This window comes from Mastomys coucha, unplaced genomic scaffold (assembly GCF_008632895.1).
Source record: "Mastomys coucha isolate ucsf_1 unplaced genomic scaffold, UCSF_Mcou_1 pScaffold5, whole genome shotgun sequence".
In the NCBI taxonomy this organism is placed as follows: Eukaryota; Metazoa; Chordata; class Mammalia; order Rodentia; family Muridae; genus Mastomys; species Mastomys coucha.
This window is the reverse complement of record NW_022196911.1, coordinates 87,139,154-87,147,034: the sequence shown is the minus strand read 5'-3', so window position 1 is coordinate 87,147,034 and position 7,881 is coordinate 87,139,154. Positions and strand designations below refer to the sequence as shown.

General features: G+C 36.6%; 1 non-coding gene across 1 annotated transcript; it reads left to right on the top strand.

The window, feature by feature from the left end:
• The first annotated feature begins 513 nt into the window (after nt 1–513).
• LOC116079437 lies at nt 514–656 on the top strand. The gene has a single exon (XR_004113988.1). It is a non-coding gene; the product is annotated as a small nucleolar RNA SNORA48 (small nucleolar RNA).
• The last annotated feature ends 7,225 nt before the right edge of the window (nt 657–7,881 follow it).

The window sequence follows — 7,881 nt, the reverse complement described above, 5'->3', positions numbered from 1 at the left end:
AGTTATTATCACACTCTACATTCTATATGGATCAACTACAACCTTCAACAGTAGAAAAGAAGAGTGTCTGTCACATTAATATCTTAAGGTCTTATTTTTTCTTTTTCATTTCTTTTCTTGACATTCCACTCCACAATTTGAAACAAGTAGAATTAAATTACAATTTTACACTACTCTGAATTCACCACTGTCCCATCACCTGTTAAGTTACATTTAAAAATAAGAAGTTGCACAGATTTATATATAGCCAAAGAGTTAGACAGCTTGTTTCCTTCTGTTTCTTATCAGAATTGTGAACTCCACCCTAACAAAAGACAAATGTGGTATACAAGGGAAGCAATTGTGCACAATACAAGAACCTCAATAGATACCAGAAAGGCATAGTGCCTGTTACGATTTAAGTAAAATTAACCTAGTGTATAATGCTGCTGAAGATTTACAGAGAAGACGCCCAGCTGAGTCCCTTCTTCAACATACAAATTCTTTTTAAAAATACCTGGACTGCACCCTCCTGACCCCAGCAATGGGCAAAGAGACACTTTGTTGATGGTGTTGTTCTTCTGTCAGTCCAGGGCAGAGTAAATGGCAGTCCTTTGTTCATCCTAGCTTGGTGTTTGGCTTGATGGCCAAAGCGGTCTTATGTGTAGGACTCAAAAACATCAAATCAAATCATATCAAGGCAGCACAGCAAGGGAGGACAAAGACAAATAGAGTTCTGTGGACCACCATGCCACCCACAGACCTGTGCACCAATGCACTGCACAGGCAGGCCATAGACACCTGCTTGTCACCATCCCAAGCAACACAAATAAAGGTGTATGTCACCCAGAGTCCCACCAGCCATGTTGCTTGCCAGCAGTGGGAGCCACCACAATATGTGAGTATGTGGTAGTCAGATGGGAGAGAAAGAGGTGGGACAGCTTGAGCATTATGAAGAGAGATGGAACTAGAGACTTGAGGGTGGAGAGGAGTAGACTTTTGTGAATAGCTATCCTTACCACCTAGGGCTATGGAGAGGTCCCAACCCAAGCTGCCATTAAGGGAAATGTCTGAATCTGTAGCTCTACCACCAAGACCATGTGGATATCTGCATGATGAGCCTCAGTCAGGGACTGTGCAGAACCACCTCTGCTCCTCACTGGATGCAGTGCTGTGGAAAGCTGGCCCCATCTGTCACTAGTGGAGCCTGTACAGTACAGCAGAGCTGACCCTGGTGGCAGGAGCTGAGGTGAGAGCTAGCTCTTAAGGCAAGAGTTCTGGAGAACTGACCCTGCCATTCCTCTGCAATGAGGTGGCTGTAGGAGTGGGATTGATGCCCCCCATTGCACCTCACCACATGCAACAATCAAGAGAATGGGTGCTAAGGTCATGAGAACAGGTCAGCTGGCCCTGCTTTGTTGGTTGCAGCACTCCACTTGCGAGAGGAGGACTTGCACCTTGCCTGGGCAGCACAGTAGAACTGGCCCTGGTCTAGCTAGCATAGGTAAGCCAGCCCCAGGGGTGAGATCATGAGAGATCTATCCCTATCACTCATCTGACATAAGGTAGCCTGGGTGGTTGAGGTGATGCCTCAACCACCTGCTGTAGCTGGGAGAGCTGGCCCTGTGGTCATGAAAGCAGGAGACCTAGCTTTTTGGTGCTATTTGATCCAATTCTATTAGACTCTAAGTCAAAAAACAAAAACAAAAACAAAAACAAAAACAAAACAAAACAAAACCAAAAAAATTGCTAGCAGCTACAATAGTAAACTTTATGTATTAGTTAATCTTTCCTCACATAATGTGGAGTAAAAATTATCATGATTTACAGATGAAGAAACTAAGCTCAATCGAGATCAGAACAAACAAAAGAATTTGAAGGTTTAATTCTTTGTCTACCATGTTTCAAGTTCTATTCTTTTGGAACCCCATAGTATTTTACTCCAATTAATAAAAATACAAACATGGAAAATCATTCATCTTTCAGTTTATAAATTTATGAATTTCAGTAATATGTAACCACTCCTTTACTTGATCTAGCAGTAATTATTTTTATTTCTTAAGAGTCAAAAAATCAGGCAGAAAATTGAAATCCATAAACCAAATACTTAAATTTTGAAATGCTTGCTAAGATGAACAAGTTTGTTATTAGACACTGAATAGGATATGCAAGATCTTGCCAGTCGAAGATCCACTTGAAATGAAAACAAAGACTACTTACAAGAGATAAAAGTTTTTTTGACATCTCCTAGTAAGCAATTCAGTGAAGGAAATCTCAATATCCAACATGGCAAATAGTTATCCCAGAACAGAGGCGTAATCTTAAGAGGGCTAAAATAATCTGTTTTATGATATCAGATAACAATTAAACTCTTTGAACAATGGGCTACAGAATTGCTGCATGACTTTAACGCAATTCAGATTTGTAAGGCACTGACAACAAGTTCAAAACAAATGCTTCTACAACCTTTATCCATCCTTTCTACAATGGTGAACTAGTTAAGAGGTACAGTATTTGTCTGGATTAAGCATTTCCTGAAGGATTATATTAATATTAAAGAACGGCATCGAGTGCCACAATCAGTATCTTCCACATGATCTTAGGCAACATTGTGAAGCTAGTCAAGATCATCGTCTGAAACCTGTAGTCCAATCTTCCTTCCAGATATTTTACCTTCCAAGGAAAAACTCTGCTCACGTTACTAGACTTGCAATAGACCAATGTCTCCCTCTCCTCCCCGTCAAAACCACTAAGTCGGTTTCCCAGGTGATCAGAACCACATTCATAGAAATCTACGCCTGACTGATTCCATTCGATATCTGCTTCTGCAGACCAATCATCAAAAACACAGTGGGTTAGAGCAATGCACATTCACTCCCTCAGCTGCAGAGAAGTCCAAGGTTATCTGGGCCCACCACTTAGAGGTTTATAGGGTACAGTCAACCTGGTGATAGGTTCCATTCTTATTTGGAGAGAAGAATGTACTTCCAAATTTCCTCAGATTGTTAGAACTCATTTCCTTGTGTTTTAGAGTATTGCAAGATTTCTCCTGTCCAATCACATTAGGGTAGTGGGAGGCTTGTGATTGTACAGGAGAAGGAAGGCAGAGAGAGGTGTTGAGACAGAAAGAGAGGTCTGAGGAGGAGAGGGAGAACTAGAATGGAGGCTGATGTGGTATTATCAAAAGGTTAGAATAATTGTGTTAAAGCCTTATCATTATCATTTATCTCTGAAATTATTGTATTGGCATCTTGTAAATTGTGTTATTGATACATAAATCTGATTGGTTAATTAAGCATGTGCATGTGTTTGTAACACAAATCAAAAGATTAAAGCAATCCCTGCCCCAATAGCCACTAAGAACACTAGACAACAAAATTATTTGAGATAACAGTCTTATTGGCAAGCATGCGTTATATCCACAAGACTTCATTTTACATGGTGTTTTATTGTTATGTATTTACGCTCACATGCATAGAATTATTGCAGTTTACTGGTGTAGAAAATATGCCAGTAAACCCTACTGGCGGTGATACTGTTCAGGTTCAATGAGCTCAATGATGCTCTGGATGAGACTTGTAGTTTCTTGCTCTTTGACTTGCCTGAGACACTTCCACCCACAATGAAATGTATTTATCAGTATGGTTGCAAATAAACAGAGAAAAGAAATGAAATTATGTCTTCAACAATAGTTTCAAATTAGGTGCAGTGGCTTATCGTGTTATCCCAAAATTCAGGAGTCTAAGGCACAAGAATCAAGAGCTTGAGGCTTTCCTTCTAGGACTACAGAGCCAGACTCTGTCTCAGAGACCCAAAGACACAACATAAAGCAAAGGTGCTCAATTTTTCTTTTAAAATCCTCTTTTATGACCTCCTAAGTCAATGATATTAGCTTCTTTGGGTCTTTCTTATTATATAATGTGAAATAAGTAAATATACTATTTTGTGAAAACTCAAACATAGTATGATAGAAACTCTCTGGGATACCCCTCATATCCAATCTACTTCCCATCTGAGTGGTTAGTACTTACATTTGAATTTTGTTGTCTTTTATTTGTTTGTTTCCAGAACCTTTACTACATGGTTGCAAATAATTTTGTCAAACATTTATCATCTTCTTTTTTAAATAATTATATAATCTTACATTTCACATATAACTAACACACCTTTCACTTACCATATCTTCTGGTGTCATACTGCATGAACACATATAGAGTAAAATTATTCTTATTACCTGACACATAATATTTCCAGAACTAGTACTACTTTACTGCAGACATGTAGGGTTTTGTTTTTAGTTATACTAAACAATACACAAGTGATAATACTTGAACATGTGAAAGGGTTTTCCTCAATAAAAGCAAAATCAAGAGTTCATATGATATAAGCTAAAGGTATGTATGGTGCTTAATGTGTAACTGTCCAAATGACCACAAGGATTTATTCTTCCCTTAGTAATAGGACTCTTGCTATAATTAAGTAGAGAAATGTAGATGAGATACCCAGCACCACCCATGCCATGTATTATACTTTTTATATGTTCTCTATTATGATTAAAGTGAACTGAAACTGAGCAGATAGATAGATAGATAGATAGATAGATAGATAGATAGATAGATAGATGATAGATAGATAGATAGATAGATAGATAGATAGATAGATAGATAGATAGATATAGACAGTGTATGTTTTAGTGAAAGAAAAGAACTAGGAGAGTTAGCTAGGAAATTTGCATACTTTTACTAAACACACAAACAGCAATGTGAAACCCTGCTAAACAAAGTGCAGAGAGGACAAACACTATGCATCACAATTTTGCCTAAGGCTAATTCAGAGTATACTTTTCAGCCTCATAGGGACTGCAGTTATTGGTATATCTGATATAAGGATGAAGACTCCATTTGTACCCAAATGAATGAAGTTAAGTATTCCACTCCCCAAATGTTCCCCAGTTGTAAGTTTCATAGAAAACAAAATTATTTTCATAAATTTTACATGTTGCTCTCCAACAGATCTAAAATTTCACATGAGTTAAAAAGCATGACCAGACAAATTGAAACTAACTTAAAATATAATGACAGACCCACCCAGAGATATTGCCTAGGAATATAGGTAAGATGTACTTCGAGTAAAACAGATGACAGGATGTCTCCTCTAAAATTTTCAAGGTATTGTGACTCTGTAAGACTGTTTAAGAAGGAGTTACTTGGAAATACATTGAGTAAAGCTAGTAAATACAGAAAAAAGAGGCTAAAACCATGTTCTTAACTAAGGTTTTTAAAGAAAAGAGAGTCCATGGTGTTGAACAGTACGTCGAATCCTACTGTCAAATTGCTCCCTCCCTTCATACGGTAACATTTATTCTGAATTTATTCTGTTAAGCAATCTAGTTTAAAAACTACTTCTGGAAGGAGAAGGGATCTCAGTCATTAGTTAGGTAACCATTGTTGGGCCCAAAAAGCTCCATCAGCTATATCTGGAGCAGATTCAGGCCAGACAGCCTTGGCTGAACTCTGAGTCATAAAACAAACTGAAAATCTGTGAATATAAAGAAAGACGTTGTAGAGAGGAAAAGGAGTAGATAGGCTAGGTAGCAAAATGGTAGAAGATGGGGCTTGAAGGCAGTAATTATGCATTATGCGCATTATGAAATTCTCTAAGAACAACATATATAGGTTTCATATGCAAATTGGGGAACATTAAAAGACCAAGGGAATTATGATGAAAATTCAAACCTGCCTCTTCTATTAAGTCTTGGATATTTCTTCCTTCAATGTGCATGTTGTGCTAATGTTTCCTGTATCATTCCAAAATCATTTTGTTTATACAAAACTATGCCTTTGTAGACATGTTTTTCTGAAAATATGGGAGAATTAGACAGACCTAATTTGCAATTCTGATAAATCTCCTTAAAATGTTAGACTGCTTCAATACTTCCTGTTTGAAAATACCATTTTTTATTCACAATCAACCCTACCGTGACAGGTGATTTTCCCATTACACAACCCTGAACTACCTCCTCCAGGTTCTATTGCTCATATATGTCAATATCTCTGAGGTGAAGTTGGCTAATTAGGAGCAGTGTTATTTGTGTCAAGTGCTATGTGTATTTTCTCTGTTGGTAAATATCAAAAATTAGACTGAGGTCTGAGACTTTACATGCACATTTCTTTAATGTTTCTCCTTTTCAAACTCTCTCCAAATGTGATTTGTCAAGTAATGTTTTTAATTTGTCTGTTTGGTAAGTGAAAAAATAGATTACAGTCATTCTCTTTGTCACAGACTGATTTTACTCTTACTAGCCATTTATTCTGTGTGTAGGGTAAACTGCTGGTTGTTATATTCTGTCCATTTGTTTATTAGATTGATGTTCTTTCTCTCATTGATTATATGAGTTCTTCATTCATAGAAGGCAGTGGGGGTATGTTTTGTATATTTGCTTGTACATTCTTCCTTTTGGGACCAAGGGCTTTTATTGAAATTGATCATTAGTCATGTGCACTGTTTTTAATCCATGTTTTTTACTCTTTAAAAAGTTTTAAGTAAAACAGTACATTGGTATTTGTCCTTTGAGGTCTGAGGATTATTTCTTCTTGTGAAACACCCTTCATAGTCCAAAAGTATGAGAAAAACATTATCTTTTGCTGAAAAATTGTCTATGAGGATTTTAAGTGAATTTTATATTCTTGTGCAAAAGACCTATAATTTGTAAATTCCATTCCTGTATATAACTATGTGCATGTGTCTGGGTTTTCTCTCATTCTTTTGATTAAAATAATTAATCCTATATCAATTGTATGATTCTAAGAAAATCAGTTTATGAACTTACTTATTAAGGCATTTTTCTTACTATTTTGTGTGCTTTATAGCGTTCAGTTTCTATATTTTCTTTTCTTCTCTTAGTTTTCTTTTTGCACAGCTTAATTTTATTAAATAAATGCTTAATTCACTTATGCTCAGTGTTTTCCTTTTCAGCTGAGAAGGGATTTTGCTTTTTGTTGTAGCTACTGAATTATCACCTACTTATTTTAAGGATGAAAGCTTGAATTAGTATAAATTCATTTAATATACTTTCCATTTCAAAACTGTGTAGAAGTAGCTTAGCCAAGAAAAATGGACATTATCTATGTAAAATAAGAACCAAGAACACTCACAATTTTTAAAAAGTGGTTCTGTAGGCTAATTCTGCTATATTGATCCCACCAATAGCATGCCATATTCAATGGTAGAATTTTACTTTAATTTTTTAATTTTTTTATTGGTTATTTTATTTATTTACATTTCAACTATATGCCTTTTCCCAGTTTCCCCTCTGAATGGAAGAATTTTTTTTTTTTTTTTTTTTTTTTTTTTTTTTTTTTTTTTTTTTTTTTTTGGTTTTTCGAGACAGGGTTTCTCTCTGTAACCCCGGCTGTCCTGGTACTCACTATGTAGACCAGGCTGGCCTCGAACTCGGAAATCCGCCTGCCTCCGCCTCCCAAGTGCTAGGATTAAAGGCGTGCGCCACCACCGCCCGGCTGGAAGAATTTTAAAAGTAATAATCAAATAGTTTTTGTTGTATCATAGTGAAATAGCATTTATAATTTAAACCCACCATGGCTGTTTGCTTTCAAAAATGGAATGGAAGATCAGAAATCTCAGACCTTTATCAGTCCTTCTGAGGTACTAAAATGGTGAGATATTGAGCTAATTCTACCCTATATTGAGCTATCACAGTGTCCCAGCTGCACAGAACTGGTTGTGGAAGTGCATGATGTTTGGAGACAATTTCTCTATAGTGACATGTGGAGAGCCACTAGAGTCGTGCCCCAAGATGGCGCCTGGTTCCGATTTCTAGCAAGCAGGTGCTCTCTCTTTTTTTTTTTTCTTTTAGATATTTTCTTTATTTACATGTAAATTTCT